We start from the raw sequence: 23,985 nt of genomic DNA, 5'->3' as shown, positions 1-23,985 counted from the left end.
ATTTGCAGGTCTATATTGATATTCTTGGGCCCTACTGGAATATTTTTGTATGATTTACAGTTCAAAAAACCTTGTATTTATCTTATACAGCCCCTCGGTTCAGCCTCTGTCTGAAACAGGCCGTTTTAGCTCCTGTCTCTCTAAAGCCCCCCTTCCCGATGAGCCCACTCTGTTTTGATTGGTTAGCTTCTGGAAAATTCCCACTCAGCAGTTTTCCGGTGGCTCGGGAGGCTAAAGAAACAATACTAATCAGATGTCAGTTATTTTTCTCGTCCTTTACTCAAAATGGAAACCTCTCAAATACATCTTCCAGCCTGAATCTGATCCGATGCGAGTGGACAACCTTAGCAACAACGTTAGCAACAAAGGAGGAAGTAGAGGTGACAGCTTGATCACATGTACATACATATATAAATCAAGACCCAAGCTGTTGTTATCTAAAGAGGAACTCCATGTCAAGTATAAATCAAGTGTAAAGCTCACATTATAAACATGTTAAAAAACTGTGTGAAAGTTTTTGTTTACAAGGGGATAACGTGCCAGACTATAGAACCTTTTCACTGCAGACATGTTGACTTGTCAAAGCAGGAAAAGCACAGTTGTAAATAATAACATTAGTGCTCCTTTCCATGAATTGTCCATTAATTGCATCCTTTTTGTTTGTTTGTTTGTTTGTTTGTTTTTACTTTGGACAGAACTAGGCTAGTCGCTTCCCCATTTGAAGTCTTTATGCTAGTCTTTAAGCTAAGCTAACCATCTCCTGGCTCTAGCTTACCGTGCAGACATGAGAGTGGTATTGACCTTCTTATCCAACTCTCAGTAAGAAAGCAAATATGTTTATGCGAGTCATTAAGCTTGCTTAATGCAGATGTTTTTGGGTAAACACCACTTTTTTTTGTTTTGTTTATAGTATGGACACAACACCAGATACAACACCGTGGCCATCCTTTAGCTTTCTTTCACTTTTGTCGTAGAAAACTAAAGTTAATCAGCCCTCTCTGCACAAACACACCTCCATGTTGCTTTGAGTTCAGGTCAGACAGTCTGATAATCCGTCTCCAACTCTAGATTTCTGTCTGTCACTTTGGAATTTTATCTGAAGGAAGTTTGGTGGTGGTGGAGCCTGTAAAGCCTGTAGCCAAGATGAACAGTTCACTTTCTCTGGACTTGGATCAAAGTCCTCCATAACCCTCATATCTCTAGTGTCATCTGAGTAGGCTCTTTAGCTGAATATATTACATTCTGAATTTGGAGGTGTGTGTGTGTGTGTATGTGCACACTTACAGTATACATCCATGAAAATGAGATCCATGTGGAAAATCAGCAGAATTTTCCATTTTGAGAAGTTTATATGTCAATAATAATTATTTTTAATTTGTCCTTTTTTTTTTTAAGCATAAGGGCCAGGTTATGCTAGTTTGTTTGATGTATTGTCCAATTACGTCAACAACATTTCAGCTGTTCTCTCACTCAAAAGCACTGTGAAAAGCCAGCCATCATAGAGAGAAGCCAGACGCGATATTGTTTAAATATGGGGACAAACAGTGCACTCTTTCAGACAATCTCTCCTAAAAGGAATTCATAGTCTTGTACTCGACTGTACACAAAGTGCAAAGTGTACAAAGTGCCACATCTGGCCAATCATTGTGTGAAGTGGGTGTTAATGGAAAACATTTATAAGCGAAATCCCTAAAAAAAAAAAACAATTCTGTGTCTTTTAAGTCAGAAGGTTTCCTGAGTTTAATCAGGAAATATTTGATTTGAGCAAACAAGCCAAAATCTGACCAAGCATTCAATATTTCTAACATAAAACACAATAATCCATTTCATGAGACAGGAAAAGGTTATATGAAAAAAATTAAACAAAACTGTGAGCCTGAATTGCACACTACAATATCCATTTCCTTTGTGTAAATTCGTCCTTAAATTAAGTTAAAGTTCTATATTTAACATTGAAACCATGTAAAAACCATGAAAAACAATGGTCAAAACATATTTTACTCAAATTAAGGTATCTTATATGCACTGATAATACCCAGCCCTAGCCTTCTATTTATGTATTTATTTGTTTGCCTAAAAGGTGCCAAATTTAACTAAAGCAAAAAAAAAAAAAAAATGCTGGAATCAGTCTGCATACAAATACACACTGTGTTTACATTTTAAGGGCAGTGACTGCAGAGTAAAGCCTGGAGGAGTTCATTGGTTCATGTCACAGATTTGATCAGGCTCCAGGTATTTCACAAACTAACGTCATAATCCTGCTTTTATAAGACAGTCCCCCTGTTGTCGTGAACAAAAAGCTGTCATACTGTATGATGCTGACAGGCTAAAAAGGCAGAAACAACCTGAGGTGCGGGGTCTATAAGCCTCCCCTCCGACAACAACTGACTGCTCAGAGGGAGAAAAAAATGAAGGCTGTGAGGTTGAAGATCTCTGGTTGATATCAGGGATGTTACATTCCTGAAGGCCTAACATCCAGCTATATTTACTGTATAACTAACACGCTGAGGCGTTGCCAACTTCAGTGATTTACTGAACAAACACTTGTTAAAAAGTAGTCTGAGTCATAGGCCATGCTAAGTCTGAACAGTATCGCTGCTGCCAAATAATGAGCACCTGGACTTCTTGTTCATGTGAGTGAACAGCTTCCCTCCAGGCTGCGTTCATAGAAACTAAGTCTAAAAAAGTTAGAATAACAAAAACTATCTGAAACAAAATCACAATCGCACAATAATTTGTGTTAAAGGTTATTTTGTCAGATCTTTTTACACGTCTGATTTGACTTTACAGACACAATATTGCATGGCGCAATAAGTCGACATGCTAATCTCCTTATGATTCATCACCCTGACGGAAGATAAGAGTTGGTAAACATGAAAAGGCTTAAGTCTATTTGCACCTTGCTTAGTCAGTGTGACCCAGCCTCAAAAGGGCCACATTGTCTTCCAAATGAGAGGTGGCTGTTACAGCTATATAGTATATTTAGTATATAAATCCGGTACAAAGGATAACAAACAGAGCTCTGCAAAACATTAGCAAACACAAGTATGTCTCCACAAACTGTCAAAAGCTGGAAGACTTCCCAGACCTGAATTTGTGAAGTGTCTTGAAATTATCCAGCTTGCAGACACAGCAGTAAGCTAATTGAACATATTCAGTGTGATTGGCTGCTTTTAGGTTTCTATTAGTTCTGATTGTTTCAGTGATAGTGGCATGGCTCTATGGTTGGTCCAGGCTAAAATATCTCACCAACTATTATATGCATTGATTGATTTTGGTCCAGATATCCATGATACATAGAGGATGAATCCTATTGACTGTGGTGACCCCCTGACTTTTTTTATCTAGCATCACTATGTGGTTGACTTTTGGTTGAGTGAACAATTATACAACTATTTGTTACACACATTCATGATCCCCTATGGATGAATTATAACATCAGTACTTGTCAATACTTTGTTATATGACCAAATACCTGCAAAACCAAAGACATTTCCATCGGCTGCACTGCTGTGTAACTGTACTTTTGTGTTTAGTGCTATTAGCAAATGTTGGCAGACTAAGCTATGGTGAACGCGGTAAACATTACCTGATAAACATCAGCATGTTAGCATTGGAGTCATGTCAACATTTAGCTCAACTACTCTGCACATGGAAACCAGGAACGCAGAAATACACAGGTCACACTATTTACAAGGAATGCCAGTAAAAACAAGCTATCTGCTTTTGAGAGAACTTGCTTTTGTCAGGTAAGACCATGTGTTCAATAATCATAAGTGACTTATTGCAGAAGTTAGTACGTTTACATTTAACACTAGTGAAATATTAATTCAGGCTTCCTCTTCCACACTCATCCTCTCTTGGGTCTCAATCAGTCAGCTTGTACATCATTTCAATTCTAAAATTACAAATGTTACTGATGCCATTGCACCCACTACATTGAAGGTGGTCTCTGGTAATAAAAGATCTCCATGGAGAAATGTCAAGCTGGTCAGAATGGGGGGGGGTATCACAAAGCTGAATCCAGGTGGCGAGACACAAATCTCCAGTTTCACTATCACATCTATAAAGACAGACTTTGCATTTATAATTTGGAGCTGAGAAATGCAAGGCGGTCCTTCTTCTCTGACATCATCGCCAAAAACAGTAATAATGCACGTGCTTTATTTGATACTGTCGACAAGCTAACAAACCCTCCTGTGTCAGTAGGCTCTGAACTTCTGTCCACCGGGGCCTGTAATGTATTTGCTCGATCAGACAGCTGCAGCTGCATCAAGAAAGTGGATCATATCACTCCAGTTCTCAGATCTTTACATTGGATTCCTGCCTGTCAAAGAATTGATTTCCAAACACTACTGTTGGTTTATAAAGCACTGAATGGTTTAGGGCCAGAATACATTTCTGATCTTCTGCTTTTATGATTTTATTATGAACCATCCAGACCTAATGGGTCGTCCAGGACTGGTCTGCTTTCTATCACCAGAGTCTAAGCTAAACATAGAGAAGCAGAGTTCAGTTTTTATGCACCAAATATCTGGAAGAAAACTGCAGGTCTGCTGCAGCTCTTAGTTCATTTAAATCAAGGTTAAAGACTTTTCTTTTTGCTGTTGCCTTTTATTAAACCAAATAATTATTCATTTCTTACACTGCACTGTAACTATTATTCTTGTATTTCATACCTGTCTTATTCTATTGTAGCTTATATTTGTCTTCCGTTCTCTTCGCTCTTTAATGACTGTGTAGTACTTTTATGGTGAGTTTCTTTTGCACTTTGTCTTGATGTCTTTTAATGTTTTATGTAAAGAACTTTAAATGGCCTTGTTGCTGAAATGTGTTATATAAATAAACTTGCCTTGCTCTACTTGCTGCGTAATGTTTTTAAGTAGCAAATGGATTTTTTTCTTGTGTACATTAAGATAATTTTAACTGCAATCCAAGTAAAACTTAACTATTGTAATAGTGTTTGTGCCAATACCATGCCAGGGTTTCAATAGCAATACCAAAATTATATTTTTTTCGATTTCTGTTAACATGTTTTTCTCCAAAACCACTTTTTTATGTAATAATAAAGACCAAAGTTCTCAAATGTTCATTTTTATAAAAAACACAAGCAGCTCTACAGGAACTTCAGTAAAACACAAAAATACATTTAGTGTAATTATTAGATAATTAGGAAGTGTCTATTAAAAAAAAAAGTAATTTTAACAGACAGTCAAAGGCAACTTTCGATTCTGGACAATTTTTGACACTGACATCAGTTAGTGAAAGAAAAGGGTTAAATTATCCTTTGAATTACCAGTGTTTTGTTTTTTTCTACTGACTAACTACTACATAACTTGAGTTGTGGCTGGTGATGCACCTGCACATAATAATCAGAAACCTAAATAAGTTGTTTCATGTCACAGTATCATGGTTTCTATCAGAGTACTACAGATTTAGGTTTCTTAAAACTGCAATGCCTTGATTCCAGGATTTTTAGATAAGGATATGTGACATGCACAAAAATACAACTGATATTCAAGGACCTGATCCCAACTGGGAGATTAGTGCATGAAAACATGCTCAATCGTATGTGGGTTAATGATGCATTTATGTCATATGAGAGTTACCATATTTACCAGTTTCTGACTTGTAAATAGTTCATGTTAATTTCAAACATCCATGTTGTATTACAACTGTGAAACTCATATTTTTTGTACAGCTCCGATATATCCCATTTGGTACTTAATAGTGTCTGAAAAGCCAACAAACATGGATGTCAAACCCCAAATTTAATGCCATATGACCATGAACAGTACACTTATTTTAACCCTAACACAACTTACTCTGCCATCATACAGCAAGTTGTCCAGTGATGTTAGCTCTTGCAAGTTGTAAAATGGGAATATTTCCGATCTCTACCATCCATCCCATATGATGTGAACACGGTTTAGACCCTTTTGATTTAAAGGAATTTAGACAGATACCACTGTAATATTTGTACGTTATCTGTGCTACAGGATGCCATGCCATTAGTCCAACGGCCCATTATTCAGAAACCCCAATATTTAAAAAAACTTCCCATTAGACCAAAAGCCCATTAGTCCAACGGCCTGTTATCCCAAAAACCAAAGCCCACTGCTTCAAGGCCTGTTGTTTCTGCCCTTAATATCTTAGTGTATTTTGACAAGCGAACATACCATTTACAAAATGCTTGCTTTTTAGTGCATTTAATGCATACTAACCTTAACCTTAATGATGACAGAGGGGTAGCCTAATTGGATCGCCTAACCACAAATAATGGCAGTGAATCCAATGGGCCTTTGGAGCAATGGGAGTTTGTTTTCAGGGTAAAGGGCTGTCACACTAATGGGCTTTTGGTCCAATGGGACATTTTCCTAACTACTAGGTTTCGGAATAATGGGCCTCTGGACCAATGGGCAGTCCCCTGCTACAGCTAACTACAACCAGTTAGCTTATTAGCTTAGCATAAAAACTGTAAGCAGAGGGAAACAGGAAAAAAATCCACCTACCATCACTAACTTATTATCTTATTTGTTTAATTGGTACAAAAAGCTTAAGCTTTAAGTTTTTGTATGCATGAAACAAACGAGACATTCTAACTTGTTAATAGGTTAAGCTAAGCTAACCGGCTGGCTTCAACTTCAACTGAGTGGACACATTGATATTTGTCTAACTCTCTACAAGAAAGTGAACACAGTAGGCACATTTCCCAAAATGCTAAACTCCTTTAAGCTCTTTTAAAGATCCCCTCCAGACATGTTTTAATATGTATTTAAAATACTCTACTCTGAATAACAATTGGGGTCTGATATGGTTTTTCCAAAAAAAAGTTAAATTATCTTGTTAAAATCCTTAAAATAGCCTCTACTTATTCTCTCTCATTAAAAAAATCCCGAATCTATAAATATCCAAATATTGTTCATTTCAGAAGTTTTAATTGCTGGACACAAGATACCTACTTCATTGTAGAGTCCATTACCAGTGTTTGAGTCTTCAAGTTTCCACTTCACACTTGTGTCAGTTGAATACTGGACCGGGATTGGTTTCCAAACTATTTGTGATGTCACAAACGTAGGCCCACCCCCTTAAAACTGAATTTTCAATGAGCACAGAGAAACTTTCCACTCTCAGCAGATAACAGTGAAAGCAGGCTTCAAGCCTCAAACTCTGCACACATACATCATTCTGCACAGTGAAGCTCAAACATCCAATATAGGAAGAAGAAGAAAACCAAGAAGAAAAACAACAATGTTTGAGTGGGAGGGGGACTTTTAGGTAACTTCTCTATCTGACCTCCCTATGCCCCCTAAACTTCACCTTCTTTGCCCCACTAGTGATACAAATCTACAAATAGCCTCACACTGTTGTCTCTTCATATTTCATCCGTTCAACATGTTTTATTTCTGGTATGTAATGAGCATTGCGGCCTGGTGGGGGCTCTGTGTGGCCACAGACTTTTAGTCTTGTTTTTCACTTTCCAATTAACATCGGTGGATAAATTTAGGGGAGACCTCTCAGCTTGTCACAGTAGGGATGGCAACAATAACAATGAGAGTCACAAGTTCAGTGCCACTCATCTATACCCCCTGCTTTACATCTCCATCCTCCATACATGACAGGCGCCCCCCTCGTTCCGCCGCTGAGGAGCATCATAGCGGGGAGGAGCTCTCTTCTCGCGGGGCTCCTCCTTCCACTCCCTCCGTTTTCTTTCACTTGCCCCAAACACACACACATACACACTCATTGTACCCACCTCCTCCTCCTCCTCCTTCTACCACCAGCCTGCCCGATCGAGAGGGAAGAGGGGGGGAAAGATGATGAAAAAGGAGTAAAAGAGAGGAGAGCTGGTGGTGGGGTGGGGGGTCTTATGTTCTTACGAGCGGAAAAGGCGTCACACACCGGGTGCAGAGCGCAGGACGGAGGACGGAAGACAGGGATCACACAGAGAGAGAGAGAGAGAGAGAGAGAGAGAGAGAGAGAGAGGAGAGAGAAGACGGTGGGAGGAGGCGACAGCGGCTCGTAAACACGACAGAAAACGGCGAATAGGACGGCAGACACCCCCCACCGCCACCCCCGTGTCCCTCCTCATCACTCCATCTCCATCCTTTCTGCACCGTTTGGCTCATCCCTGCGCGAACCAAAGCAGCTCCTTCTTTTTTTTTAAAAAATTTTAATAGTCCAACTCGGTGTTTCGTAGAATAAATACTAGAGCAAAGAGGAGGGAAGAAAGGGAGGCTGAGCCATCACCGCCGCGACCGAAAGGATCCACAGTGTAGGTCCTGCTCGGGACGATCATCGGCGCATCGGATCCGGCGGATAAAAACCGGAGAGACGGGGCGAGAACACTGCGAGATGACTGTAGAGTAAACCCCGGCTGAAGCAGAAAGAAAAAAGGAAAGAGAGAGAGAGAGATACCCCGGCCCCCGGTTATCACCGAGTCTCCAGCATCACCAATGCGATGGCATAGCGGTTTCTGCAGCAAAACTACCAGACTCAGATCAGCAGAGCTCTCATCCACCATGAACCTCTGAAAGACATCCGACACAAGCACAGATGGGTAAGAAGAGATGCTCTGCTGTGTTTTGTTTTGTTTTGTTTTGTTATTATTTTTTTTAATAATTCCGGGATATGGAGGCTGGGGAGGAGGGTGTTGGAGGTGAAGCAGGGAGGCTTGTGACGTGAGGACCCCTGCCATTGCACTTACTGTTTTAAGACTGCAATGTAAAAGGGGGGGGTGTATCCGTGTCTGTGCGTGTGTGATGTTGGATGAAGTTGCCTCTCACGAAATTAGGGAGTAAACGAACAGATGGCCCTCTGCTGCTGGTCAGCATGGATATAGCCCATATATATGCATCCCAGTGGATTCTAGTCTGTTCTATTTCTATTCTGTGCTGTCAGGTTTTTGGATCCTCCTGCTTGTGTGAGGTTTAGTTTTTTTCTATAAAAGAAATGCCTGGACATCTCAGCACTTAAAACCAAGCTTATAACCTATATTCAATACAGTTTAGTCCTTCAGTTTCTAAATTATTGACATATCTTGAGTGGCAGCATTCAGCATTTGATTCCTATTTTAAACTGATGAAGCCACATTATGAGGTGAAAGTGTCTACTAATGTTGCCATGTTCCACAGGCTCCATCCTCACCCTCCACAGTCCCCCCCCCCCCCTCCCTTCCCAAACACCTGAGCCGATGGCAGCCGTTCAGCCTTGTCACCGCTACATCTAGCAATCCAGAGGAAAGCCCTGTTAAGCGTCACCTCGCCGCGTCTGAATCACCCTGCCCCTCGGGCGGGTTGTCTTCTGTATGCGGCAATTGCGAGCCCTGCTGACAAAAAAAACATTTTCATCTCCCGTCTACTTAAACCAGAACCCCACCACAACACCACAACATCGCCTCCATTTCTAATTTCCCATGAGAGCAGGCTGGGCTCCCAAGGTGGTGCTCAGGGGTCAGGTATTGATCCAAGGGGGGGGGGGGGGGGGCCCAGATGGGATCGAGAATAAGAGGGTTTGTGTAAGCAGGCCTCTGATAGGCAGTTAAGTGCAAATTTAGTACAAATGAATGAGGAGGCGGTGGTGGGTGTTGTAGAGAAGCAGATGAAGGTTGTGACTGACTGTGTAGAAACAGTCTGTGGATCCCTCATTCCCCTTGATAACTACTGACAAGTTGCCCTCGAGCAAGGCAATTAATCAGCAATAACTCCATTAGAGCAGCTCAGCGGTGCAACAGTAGCAGACTGTAGCTGTACCTGGCAGCTCCCAGGTGTGAATGTGTGAAGCAGGGCATCGCTGATGAGCATGCTCAGTCAGTTCCCTCAGGATGAATCCAGCTTTTTAAAGATGCATGCCGGGTAGAGGTAATTATTTGAGAATCTAAGGTTGCTCCGAGAGAGATCGGTTCACATGCGCTTTGTGTAGAAGACATTTGAGAGATGCTGCTCTTGATTTGGTCCAGTCGAAGCCAGATGGCAGCGTGATGTATATGTTTTTTTACTTGTTTGGACAGCAAATTAGCCTTGGATCTGTACCTTACCAGGCAGTAAAGAGAGCAGAGTAGGAAAGAATTTGAGCTGGAAGAAAGCAGGAAATATATGCTTCACTGTGTTTGCAGCAGCATGAACAGAAGCAAAGGCCTAAAACTGCTCCTGTTTCTGCTCCGGTACTCTGTGGTGGCTCTCACCGTGGCTTTAAATGGTCGGTGGATGCCCCAACCAACATCCTAGATCCCCACATTTCAAAATAACAACATCAACAAAGACCACATCTCATGGGGATGCTGGCCTTTTCACTCCGTAGTGATGCTGATTCTGTGAGACAGGGCAGTGGGCGGATGTGTGTGTGTGTGAGGAAGGTGGGGCGGCGGGGGGTGGGGGGGGGTTGCCGAAAGAGGAGAAGAGAAATAAATAGAAAATGTTTTTTTTGGGGGGGGAGTTTTGGATGCCACAGCTGGGAAGGGTACACAGCTGTCACACCTGGATATGTATGTTGTGTTCATTATAGAGAGACAGATTGAATAGTATGTGAAGTGAGAGGTCAAAGCAGGGTAAAACGGAAAGAATGGATGGGTGTATAGATAAGGATCTGGGTCTGCTGGAGGAAAGGAAAGGAAAGGAGAGGAGAGGAGGGAGGGAAGGGATGTCATCCGGTCGTCTGTCTGACAGTGTTTGGACTCCAGTGATCCACCTGAGCCCCACAGCTGAAGTTCACGTCTTGTGCCAGATTACATTAAGAACACACTATTTATGATTTCTCTCTCTCTCTCTCTCTCTCTCACACATATACACTCAATTTCCCTTTCTGGTTGCTGTATTGTCTCGCCATGTAAATACATCTATGTTGCCAAAGCAAGAAGGGAAACAGTGGCTGAAAGAGGAAGTCAGATGACAGTTGGCTTAGAGCTGCAATAGTCGATCATCAGAAAATTAGCGTGCAACTGTTTTGATAAGCGATTTATGAAATCATTTTTTTGAAGAGGGAAACGTCAACATTTTCTGGTTCCAGCTTCTTAAATGTGAGTATTTTCAGTTTTCTTTAGTGTTCTGTGATAGTAAACTGAATATCTTTGGGTTATGTTGCATTTTGGACTTTGGGATCGACATTTTTCATCATTTTCTGACATTCTATAGACTAAACAACCAGTCCATTAATCAAGAAAATAATTGACAGATTAATTGATAATGAAAATAATTGTTAGTTGCAGTCCTAGTTGACAGGTCATTTGTCATCTATAGTGCAGTGTTCTGCCCCTAACAGAAAAGGGAGCTTTTCATCATCTAGCAGGGTCATAATATCTGGAAAACTCACTTTTTCCAGACTTTTGTCATATTACACGCTAATATTTTTTTATATTTTTGACAGGTGCAGAGGAAAATTTGATGTCTTGGTAGCAGTGGTTACAGTTTCTCTCTCACCTTGTCAAAAACAGTGAGTCGGCAAATACTGGATAAAAAGTAAATTAAGAGAAATGTATATAAAATCGTTTTTTTTTTCAAATCGGTTCCCTTTGCAATCTTTTTTAACAGACTGTCAGTTGTTGTATCACCGTGCAACCTTTTCCCACTCTTCTATTCTTCCTTTTTTTTCCTCTCACACAGCTCTTTCATTATGTTGCTCCCACAGTTTTTTTTTACCGCCCGCGACTCAAGTTGCAAGGCCGAAACAAATGGCTTTGCTGGCACACAGAGAGGCTGTCGGTTAATATTGCCAGAGGTGATCTGGGTATGCAGAGATCAGCAGCCTCTTCCCCCCTCCCCTCCACAGCATCCTGTTTTGCAGGCTTTCTCTCTAAAAAGATGACCGCAGTTCTTCTAGGAAATAAGATTTTTGCTCTGAGTCACTCAGTAGTCAAAAATATACTTTTTAGGCCACAATCAGATGACTTTTAATTCATTGACCGGAGAGTTTCTTCAGTTTATAATCCAAATTTAGGCCTCAGTCTTTTCCCAACTTCTTTTTCTTTTTTTCTTGAGAATGTAAGTCTGCAGGAAAAGACCACACAGCCAGGCTTGTTGGTGTAAGCAGATGGACGGACATCTGACATCTCGCAATGTGGGAACACCAGCAAAGCGCAGCAAAGACAAAGTTTTGCATAGCCAAAGTAAATTTCTTGATCAAATTAAGGACGCAACCTGTGAATCGATGACTTTTGTCTGGGATCGTTATTTTACTAGTAAATGGGGCAGAGTGGATTTAAATCCAAGCCAAATGCAAAAGCCACAACCAAAATAAACCTTTCCACCACGGTAGGATCAGAAAAGACATGATTTAGGGATATTTTACAACCTTGAACGTTGAATTATTTGCACAGTATTACAGAGAAAAGAACACTGAAACAAAAGATTTTAAAGAAAATTGTGCTTGAAAAACATTAATAGATTAATTGTTGTAACTATTTTATCAGAAAATAATGAAAAATGACAAAGATACTGTCTTCAAATGTCTTGTTTTGTCCGAATAACAGCCTAAACCCGAAGATGTTCAGTTTACCGTCATATAAGCCAAATAAAAAGCATGAAATTGTCACATTTGAGAGGCTGAGACCAGCTATTTTTGGGGTATTTTTCCTTTTAAAAAAAAGAATAAAGTGATTATTTGATTATCAAAACAGTCAGTGTTCATTTCGTGTGGATCAACTAATCACTTAATCGAGTAATCCTCGCAGCTTTAAACAGAAATGAAACGTAAAGATTTTGGCATCAAATCCCAGCAGTGAGATGTGGAAAGTGGTGCAGGGGAGTGGTTCCTGTCTGTGACTGGAAGGTTGCTTTCTACTTTGTCTTTTGTGTGTCTGTAATCTCCTGTCAGAAACTGAAACTAGTCTGCTCTCAAGATGCAAATTGGACCGGTAACTCACTTCCTGGAGACTCCTGACGTTGAAAGATTGTGGCCTCCGGAAGCAGCTTCACATGAGCACAGAAAGGGATTGTGGTTATATTCACTTGTTTAGATGAAGCTGCTGACTACACTAGACGAGAACGGAGAAGCGGCAGAGAAATCTTCGAGTAAATGCAGAAGGATGTGTGTGACTCGCAGTCGCTGCGATTGTAGATTACCTGTCTCTCCTCACTGTGAGAAGTTCTGGGTTGAGAAATTAGAGCAAAGGTTGAGTGAAACTGAATGATGCGGGAGTAGCCATATTTGTCCCAGCAGCTAGTGTTACTTCCTGCCTGGGGCGGTCTTTGGGATAAATATGTTCTTTATTCCGCTGGAAGTCAGTAGGACAAAGGGATGTTTTCAGTGCTGAGAGACAGAGGCAAAAAATCCTGGTGAGTGCTAAAGTAATTACAAGACATAGCTCAGCGGAGAGAGTGAAAAGAAAGAGGGGAGGGGGTGAAAAGAAACATGCAGCAACAGGAGAGATGCTGAAAAAGAATCAGTTTGTGAGCGTTTTCTCTTCAGGTTTCTTCTTCCTGCGCGTGTGCACCTCGCCTTGCCTGTTGTTTTCTGTCTTTGACTGGGATCATACAGTAGAGTCGCTCTCTGTGTGCATCATTACCGCTGTGGGTGTAATCTCTGCGGCGCAGGCGGGGTCGTGCCAGGCTCCAGGATGTCTAAACAGCACCGAGCTAACCCCACCGACAGGTTACGTACGGCTGAGCACAGACTGAAGCTGCTGCGGCTGCTGCTGCTGCTGCTGCTGCTGCTGCTGCTGCTAGGGGAATTAAGCTGTGTTCCACCTCTGATCTGGCATCTGTAGACACACATACACACTCTCAGACACACACACACACACTACCGGGTTCCTGGCTGTGCTTACGCTATTCCTGGAGAGAGAAACGCACACAAAATACACCCTTTTTTTGACATCTATTTCTGCGCTTTTTGTCGTGCAGTGTTGTTATAATTTCACTTGACTTATCAGTCCTGCAGTGAAGTTCTCAATCTCTCTCTCTCTCTCTCTGTCTGCCCACACACCTCACATACACAAATTAGATGCACTACATATCCCGCATCACCCCTCTGCCCACACACGTGCTGTAGATCCCAGTGTTGTGTTTGAAGACAGAAAAGAGGAGGATGGAGAGGAAAAAAAGGGAGGAAAGAGATCTCAGAAAACGTCTTATTTCCTGGTTCCCCCCCCCCCCCCCCCCCTCACCTCAAGAGCTCTCATTAAGCAGTCAGATGGCGTCTGATGGCTCGATGCAGGAAGAGCTCAAAGTTTCCCCCGTCACTAACCTGCCGTCACCCGACAAGCTGCAGAGATAAAAATATCATTGCGCAGCTCAGCACATGAAAGGTAGCAGCGCCCTGGTGTTCTACTTTGACTCTGAAAAGCTCAGACGTTACTGCAGACTGTGAAACTGGTGTTTTTAGGTGCACAAGTAGAGGATATTTTTTTTTATGCAAGGTGTGCCCGTGCGCAGGGGATTTAATACGAGGATAATGTAACAGGTGCCAGACGTGTCAGTGTTTTGTTTCAGGGCAACACCTCCAGTCGTTTGGCAGCGATTGTTATTTAGACTGACCGGATTTTGAAGCAGGAAACTTCAATCATTAATTTCTCTCTGGGGTGATGACATGACGGCAGGCTGAGCTGATAAAAAAGAGATTTTGATGCGTGATGACACAGCGAGCCTCTGCAGCTGTGTAAGAGCCGGGCGTTGTATTGATATTTATAGGAAGTCGTCTACTGTTGTAATAATTTTTGATTTATTTATTTATTTTCATCTTGATAGACACTGATGTCTAAATTAACAATAAAAAGCAACATCCATGGTACAACTTCCTGTTATCATGCAATCCAATGTGAGGAACATCATACTAGGGCTACACCTAACAATGTTTTCATTATTGATTAATCAGCCGATTAGTCTCTCGATTAATCAATTAATTGTTTAGTCTATTTAATGTCAGAAAAAAGTGAAAGGTTAACACATTCAAGCCATTCGACCAGAAGTCCAGAACCCAAAAATACACAAACAAAAGCATCAAATAGTCACATTTTTGCTGGAAAAATAGTTGCAGGTTAATTTTCTGATGATCGACTTATCAGTTAATCAATTAATTGTTTCAGATCCAGTCAGAAGTTTGGACACACCATCCCATTCCTTTGAGTGAGAAAGTGTGTCCAAACTTTTGTCTGGTTCTGTATATGAAGTGTAAATGCTTAGAAATGCAACAGTTTCTCAGTTAATTGATGAACTGATAAGTTAAGCAACAGGAAATTGTACGTCAACCATTGTGATAATCGAACAATCTTCTCAGTCATTGCTTTTAACCACATGTTGCAGCCTTCCTTTAGTAAGTGGACCTTGAGTTAGCTAAGATTTTTAATTGACACATACTTTAATAGATGCGCTGATGTGTACTACATTCAATATTGGAAAATTTTTATAAGTAGATATAGTTTGACAAAACAATCTTAACTCAAGGTCTACTTTACTACCTTTTTTCCAGAGCTTTCAACCACATCTCACTGTCTTACTTTAGTAAGTGAAGCTTGTTTTGTCATAGTTAATAGATACATGAGTATATTTAATCTTGGAAACTTTGATTATAATCTACAAGCTATTTATAGTTTGAATAAACAATCCGAACTCAAGGGCCATGCACTAGCTTTTACTCACGCTAACAACATCTCAGTCTCACGCATGTCAAACTGCTATTTCTGAGGTCAGGAATGAATCTTCGTGCTCATATATTGGTATATTGTCTTATGCAGCCCCTGATTTGCATGTATCAGTCATTATTATCAGTCATTATCATAATAATGTTACAACAGCTGCTCACGTTAAGCTGAGCTGATTCGATATGGTTGTCACTTGTGGTTTCCCTTTGTGTTGAATCACATTTGCGAAGTGTAGATGTATTTTTATAACCCCAAATCACAACTTTGACTCAGTGGGTGTTACAGTCTGTACAGCATGCAAAACCCTCTATCCTTGCACCCATATTATAATCGTAATAAGGCTTCCATTATTATGAAGTGATTTATTTTTGGATGTACAGTATCTGCTATTTCTGTCAGTCTGGAGTTGTTTACCGTACACACTGAGGACCAGATCGATCACTGTCACAGTGTGTGCACTTCGCTCTATGTGCTCTGTGTTTAGAACAGCATTTAGCATCCTGTTCCTTAACTGTGACCTTGCCTAAGTGCCATCGGCTGGCCTGTAAAGATTACCATCAGACAAAAAACAGTTTAACAAGGATCCTGCAGGTGCCCACATCATATCTGCTGGCCTGACATAAAGATGGTGGGCTTTTGCTAATAATGCTTGAGACAAACAATGTCGCATCAGCGGCTACCGTGGTCTGTTTAAAGCACGGACTTACAATGCAGTGTTAGTCCCACTTAATAAGCCCTCCACATGCTCTCTCTGTCTCACACAGACACAAACACACTCTGTCTCAGGTGGGGTCTTGAGGGGGCAGCTGTTGTGATGATGAAGTATGGATTTCTGCTCTTGCAGGTCAAACTGAGTGTGCCTGGGCTTTATGCGGGGGTGGATGAAGAGCACTCCACACACCGCTGCTGTTTGTCAAGGACCTGACTGACGGTCAGCATTGCAACTTTTTCCTTCCTTAACTCCCCCCCCCCCCCCCCCCCCCCTCTCCTTTGCTGTTCAGAGGGAGCTCCCCTTTTCTAAATAAGGCAGTCTCTCCCTCCATGTCCTCAACCCCCCCCGCCCCCCTCCTCCACACACTGCCACTGTGTCTCCTGTCAGACCGCCAAGCTGAGTTTACCACCAGGCCAAAATAGAAGTTGTCTGTCCTTGAGTATGTCTCACTCTCTCTCTCTCTCTCTTTCTCTCAGCGCCCTGCTTCCTATCTCACCCGCTCTCATCTTTTCCCCCCCCTGCTTGGTCACCTCAGTGTCACCTTACAGCCATGTCCCACCGCGCTCCCACAGGAGACTCACCTCACAGGGAGGAAAAATGGTCCTGACCTGTGCTCGACCCAGCATGTGTGTTTATCGAGGCTACAGTGCCGGAACGTACCACTGCTGAACAATTTATAGGGGGTGCCGGTTGGAAATCTAGCACAAATTAGGCCTGGGTCAAAGATGAATATGCAGATATTTCTTTGTGTGTTTAGTCTGTGTGTGTGTACCAGATGGTTGTTGTATTATGAAGGAGAAAACGTTTTCTGAAGAGAAAGTTAAAATGATGAAATATTGAGTTCTGATCAGGTCAAAAGATGTCTATGCATCTAACTGTGCTACATTTGGCTGAAAAGTCAGTCAATTTTACATATAACCATTGTTTCAACAGCATTTTAGTGACTTTTTTGAACCCTCACAACCCCAGAACATACAAATCATAATGTACACATCATACACCGACACCACTGGAGTCACTGTGATTCTCTGTTTTCAGTGATAACCGTATTTGTGACGTCCAACAAGAATAAATGTACACAAATCTCAGTAGAAAGCATGTTAAAGGTACTCTCAATAACATCAAATATTACCACATAATCACCAAAGTTTGTCTTTTAGTATCAAAATTAATTAATTTGCCTGCACAACAGTGGTTGTGTTGGAAAATTGCTAGCAGCTAATGCAGTGTAGCTTTTCATGACAAAGATTAAAGAACTAAATATTTGTTCAGACAGAAAGTGAAGCCAATTTTCAGCCACATCTTAAATGTGCAAATTTTGGTGCTCAACCATTTGTCCAGTCTGTGTTTATTCATTCCTAAACAGCCAGTATACCAACTGTACAGATGCTAGCTGTAAGCTAAGCTAGCTGTAAGCTAAGCTAGCTGGTTTTGTATCAGCTCAACCTCTGACTGAACTCAAAACTCACAGATAATAATAATAGATAATAACCTCAAAGATAAGTGAATTTTTTTCTCCCAGGTTGAAATATTGTTAAGTTGTGTGAATGTTTCTGTGAATGTGTCATTTGTCAGTTCAAATTTTCATCTCTGAACATCCACTTAGACTACATCTTTTGCAATCCTGCTGCTTAGCTTTCCGTCTGAACACACCTTACGACTAGAATGTCCTGTCAAAATGGTTTGTATTGCCACTGATATTCTCCTCTATCTATTCATATATGGATAAACGGATTAGAGCTGCAATGATTAATCGATAAGTCTATTAAAATTGATTAACCATTTCTGGTTTCTTTAGTCCTCTATGATAGTAAACTGAATATCTTTTGGTAGCGGACTGTTGGTCGGGACAAAACAAGACATTTTAAGTTGCATCTTTGGGTTTTGGGACATGGTTATTGACATTTTTCATTTTATAGACCAAGCAAATAATTGTTTAATTGAGAAAATAATCAATAGATTAATTGATAATGAAAATAATTGTTAGTTGCATTTACTGTGTGATGTGCAGTTTGGATATACCATCAGAAAAATTACATAAAGTCTATATAATGTAGATATCTATAAAAGCTAGACGCTTACTGCAGCTGTTTAATGGATGTGATGACAACCTTGGTAACACTATCTGTACCGTCCTCTTACTTCAAGGGAGTTTGAGCAAATACTGAGAATTATTTGCAAATGCTGTTGAAGCCACATCCCGTGATACTTCTAAGTAAATTTAGAGAGGCGGGTGGCAGTGGGTGAGAGTTCAGTGTGACCTTGTAGAAGATACCGCTAACCACAGTGAAGGTCATTTTCATTTGTGTTACTTTTTTAAAAAAATGTGCAATCATTGTTAGCTTGAAGGTCGTCTCCCATGCCACAGACACTCACATTTGACACACTTGGTTTATCGCCTACTGCGAGCCCGCAGCGTTATCCTAAAATTACTCTGAAAAACAGCAGACGATGCTTACGCTGTTTCCCTGAGCCCGAAAGATGAAGACATACACTGTTTTTAACTTGTCAAATCCAGATAGGTGTTAAGAACAATAAAGCTTTTTTTTTTTCTCTAGGATGGATGCTGGACAGAGTGAGGTTTCGTGAGAGAAGTGGAGGGAATGTGAGAAATATTCGTGTCATTTTACCAGCATGAAATCTTTTCTAGCATACACTCAAGTGAAAAGGAAGAAAACAAGAAATAGAGAAGAATATATTAAGATCAAGGCCAATAAAGCTACAGAGCAGAGAGAGAAGAGGGGGTTGGGGGTGGACTTATGATTCATTTTTTAACAACAACAAAAGCAGCTCTCCATTCAGCATGTTTCATACAGTAAGAATGACAATGACGTACGGTGCAGTCATCGCGTGTACTTTTCATTTTGGCTGTTAAGAGATACCTACGTCAATGAGGAGTCTGTCAATGGTTAGCGCGAGGGAGGTGAGACTTGAACAAAAGCAAGGACGAGCGGCTCGTCTGTGTATGGATGGATGGATGGATGGAGAGAACGAGGGTAAGAGGAAAGATATTTTCATCAGGATTATCCTGCAGCAGAGAATCTCATCTGGGAAAGTGGCCCAGTGCTTACTGAACACTCAAACACACACACACACACACTCACACACACACACACACATGCAGCCTCAGGAGGCTGCAAAAACAGGAAAATCTCTGCTTCACCTCAGTTTGCCCAGGAAAGCCCCTCTTTTGGGCTGCTTGTTACACTGTGGTCCCTCCAGAAAGACTCTGCTGTTGGATCTTAATATATCATTCTGTGAATTTCTGAGTGTGTGTGTGTGTGTGGTCTATCCGTCTGTTCTTCCCTGTTGAATCTCAGTGGAGTTCCTCCTACTTGATTACACTGTTTATTCGCTGTGCGTCCCCAAAAATCCTGCCCACCCGACATCAAGCTGCAGGAAAACTTTGATAGCATTGTGGTGTTTTATATTCCATGACTGTAGTTAGCTACACATGTGGACTTCAGGCCAGATGCACAAGACTCTGTGCAGATGAAAGAACCAAAACAATACATTCACAGACGTAGAACTGTGTAGCGCCAGAACGATTAGACGACAAATCTGATAATTGATTCTCCATTTACCTCATTTATTAATCATAAATGCCAAACACTCACTTGTTCCAGCCTCTAAACATGAGGATTTGCTGCTTTTTTAATGTTTCATGTCACTGAAATGAAATAACTTCGGGGTCTGGACTGTCAGTCAGATAAAACAAGATAATTAATCTGACTTTTTTATGTATTTTGAGGGACATTTTTTGCCTCTATCGCAGACATAAATTGACGGGAGAGAGAAGAGAGGACACTCTAACTACATTGGGTCAATATCTTTCCACTTACTTCCAGCACTTATGATGCCCCATTTTCTGACATTTATTGGCCATTAAACAATTATTCAAAAAATAAGCGACAGATGAATCATCAGTTGCGACCCTTTAGGGCTGAAACTAACGATTAGTTTCATTATTACTCTTTTTTTTTGATTAATCAATTAATTGTTATGTCCACAAAATGTCAGAAAATAATGAAAAATGCCCAAGATGATGTCTTCAAATGTCTTGTTTTGTTGGATCAACAGTCCAAAATCCAAAGGTTTACTTTTATGTATGACACAAACAAGCTAAAAATAAATGGCAATTAGTTGATTGTGAAAGTAGTTGACGAACAACTAATAGATTAATGGATGCAGGTTTACAACCCATGAAATATGCTTATGTACTCTTATCATCAGATGTATAAAGCCACATAAAGGCAAATAAATGCCTCCCTCACAACCATGATTCTTTATGACAAGGACAGCAAAGAAACTGTCCTCACACATGACTGTTAGACACAGCCGCTATTTATAGCACCTGTACTCACACACCCACTCAATGATTATCTATACAACTATATTATTATTATCTAATTATCATTAGACGTTGGAAAGGTAATCAGCATTCTAAACGTACATGATGATGTGATAGAAAAACATCCTGTAAATAAGAGTGCATGCCTTCAGTGACTGGGGCTGTTAGAAGTAGCATTACTTGCTAACGCTAGCGCCTTATGTTCACTGCTACTTTCGGTAACGTCCTGTCAGGGCACGCATCGCCCTCTTAAATGAGTAGTGAGTAGTGAGGTGCCATTGGGGAAATTGAAAGTCCTCCTTCATCCAGAAAGCTTATTGTTCCTTCACTTAGACGTTTAGATTTTACTGCGCAGGATGATGTATGTGTGCAGAGTTTGGCACCGGCCTGTTTTCACATTCATCTGCTGAAAGTGGAAAGTGTCCTACGAGCGTGATTTGTGACATCACAACAATTGGCTTAACGGTGAGGTAAGAGACATCTTCAGCAGTTTACAACTTTTTTAAACTATTCATAGGTTCTGGATTTTTTTTTCCCATGAAGAATTCAGGTCTGATCTGTGGTTGTGTATTGGTTCATCTTTCCTGGTAATCAGTAATGATTCCTGGTAATCAGTAATGATTACCAGGGAAGAATGAATCAGCTGTAGTTTTACTTTCATTTTTAACAACACTATTCATGAGGAGTTTTCATTGTTGGATTAACTCTTGAGTGCCAGTAAAAGAGCTGCGTGTAGGCAGAGATTCACACTCTTTTCCACATACTAACGCTCTTATTTGGAGCGACCTACAGTAGCTGTAGGATAGTAGGTTAATCTTAAATTCTTTCATTGCTGACACACATGCGGCCAGCAGTAAAGATTAAAACATACCGAGGTTCTGGTTTTCTTACAGCCGACAGTATGAGTCGTCGTGGACCACATGACGCTTCCTGTAAAATGAGTCAGTTGACATTGAACCAAATTTACAAATCTGTTTTGTGTTTGTGTTCAGGTTGGGTTTCAATGTCATATTCAGCTGTCTTCACTTAAAACCGCTTTGACATGCAGAACGACTGGTAGCTAACTTAACAAATTAACACTTTTTCTATGTGGCATGCTGGGAAGGGGTCAAATGTTGTCTTCAAGGCAGCGTGAGACCAGGGTGGAACTGTAGGACTGACTTTTATTTAGACGTATTCTTGCTCTATTAAAGACTTTGTAGTGATAACAATGTGATTTGGTTCTTTTTTTTTATCATGATCCGTATTGGCTGCTTTCTTCTACACGGTCCATTATCACTGTTATAGTTGAAACCCTGCAGTGGATGAAAGATTATGATGTGTTTTTTTTTTTCTATTTGTTCTTCATATTAAAATGAAAACCATTTCTGAAGGTGTAGAATTTAATTTAATACTTGATCCGTGAGGTTTTGCTTAAAACCGTGTATTGACTTTGTGATATTTCACTTTCAGATTATCGCCACAGCTTGCGAAAGTGTAAAATTCTACTTTCCTTCCTCCGGCTTGTTGTAATCACCTGAGGCTTGGATTTCATTTAGTCTATAAGCCAAGTATGGAGGAGCTGTGTGTGTGTGTGTGTGTGTGTGTGTGTGTGTATGTATGTATGTGAAAGAGAGGGAGTCAATGGATGATGCATTTTAATGAGGATGGTGGGATGTGGGAATATTCATCATATCACACCTCGCTGTCTCCTCATGGCATCATCTTGTTAACAACATAGTTGCATATCATTAGTCGGATGTGTGTGTGTATGTGTGTGTGGTGTGTAATACTGCTGTCGTGTGTCTTTTGTTAAATGAATTACAGATCTGGGTGTAGAGCAGCTGGGTGGTCTGATGGTTTGACACACCATCCCATAAGATCACAGCTTCACTTCCCACCGTCGCTGATAAGATTATCCCCACTACAGAGAAGTGGTTTCCAATCAAGGCACTAAAACCAAAGCTCCTGACTCTCTGTGACCTCTGACCTCTGCTGAAACAGGTATAGCCGCATCTCTGAGCGATGTATAAAAAAAGACACGCATTCTAAAATCTCACTGTCTAAAAATGGAGATTAAAACATAAACCTAAAACATTTTAAATGTGAATATTGATTTGACAAATATTTTAGGCTTTACAATGTTGGAGAAGATCAATATGACTCAATGTTTTTGGGATCAATATGATAATATACTTGAGTGTGTTCAGAAGCTAAAACTTAATCCTGTGTGTGTGTGTGTGTGTGTGTCTTGGTACTGTAGTCTATAACTTTGCCTGCTCTAGGAAAATTTCAAGGAAAGGAAACTGAGTACAATATGTAGGGAGGGATGTGATGACTCCTAGAGTTTCAACAGCCATGTTCATATTCAGCCTGTATTATTATTATTATTAGGTCATCATACCATTAAGTAATAGCTTTCCTATAATTAGAACAGTTGTATTAACCAGCTCTAAAATATTTATTTCACCATAGTCACAAAATAGTCTGTATAGGCCGAGTTTTACAGCTACATTGTCATCATCCTTTCAAATTAGCTGAAAATCATATTTTCAAAAATCAAATTGGCTTAAAGTTTGATTATTCTGGTGGTGTAAACTATAGAAGCTGTATAAATGCAGCAGTAGTGGTAGGTTAGTGAAATTGTGTTCCTTGGTAAGCTATGAATAGGCAAATGGACAAACAGGCACATTTCATGAACTTACAGTACTGGCATCTGCAGATATTTTTGTAAACAATCTGTTGATAGTATCAAGAATTTTCATATCAGCTCATCCTTCACTTTTTGTTTATCTATATGACTGCTGCATGTATGCAAATGATGTGGTGTTATGCGTACGTATGCTGAAGTGGTACTTTGTCTAGGGTCGGCAGGTCAACTATTTGCAAGGCAAAAAGTCATAATTATGATAACATGACAGCACGTGTACAGCCTCACAGAGCTGCTAGCATGGCCGCAGACTCTTCCTCTTCGTTCCTGTTTAACCGCTGGTTGATCCTCTGGTGATAAAACCTCCGACCCTTGCAGGACAAGTGTGACATGAACTCTACCCCGGCACCCTCCGTGAATGCTTTCTCATATTATTCCTTTTTTTTTTTTCTTAAGAAATGCAAAAAGATGCGAGTAAGGAATTCATAGTCAGTAAAATGTTTAGACCCCCAGTAGTGATCTTTGACAGAAAATGTATTGATTCAAACTGACATGTTAAATTAGAAGCACATGCTCAACATTTTCCAATAAGCCAGGAACACACTGCATGGCCTAAAGCCTGATTTTGTTGTATCCCAAACATATTACTGGAATTTGGATAAATTCTGTAGTTTGCTAATCTGCGATTATCAGTCAGTAAATATCTTCTCTCGCTTGTTTAG

At 40.6% G+C, this 23,985-nt stretch overlaps 1 protein-coding gene across 1 annotated transcript in view; it reads left to right on the top strand.

The window, feature by feature from the left end:
- The first annotated feature begins 7,661 nt into the window (after positions 1-7,661).
- mgat3b (beta-1,4-mannosyl-glycoprotein 4-beta-N-acetylglucosaminyltransferase b) overlaps positions 7,662-23,985 on the top strand; it is a 78,328-nt gene continuing 62,004 nt past the window's right edge. Inside the window, exon 1 of the mRNA XM_044339420.1 lies at positions 7,662-8,560. The gene's annotated coding sequence lies outside the window, so the exon portion shown is untranslated. The remainder of the gene's footprint in view (positions 8,561-23,985) is intronic.

This window comes from Thunnus albacares, chromosome 3 (genome assembly GCF_914725855.1).
Source record: "Thunnus albacares chromosome 3, fThuAlb1.1, whole genome shotgun sequence".
Lineage (NCBI taxonomy): Eukaryota > Metazoa > Chordata > Actinopteri > Scombriformes > Scombridae > Thunnus > Thunnus albacares.
The sequence above is the reverse complement of the archived record's forward strand: the minus strand, read 5'-3'. Positions and strand labels throughout refer to the sequence as shown.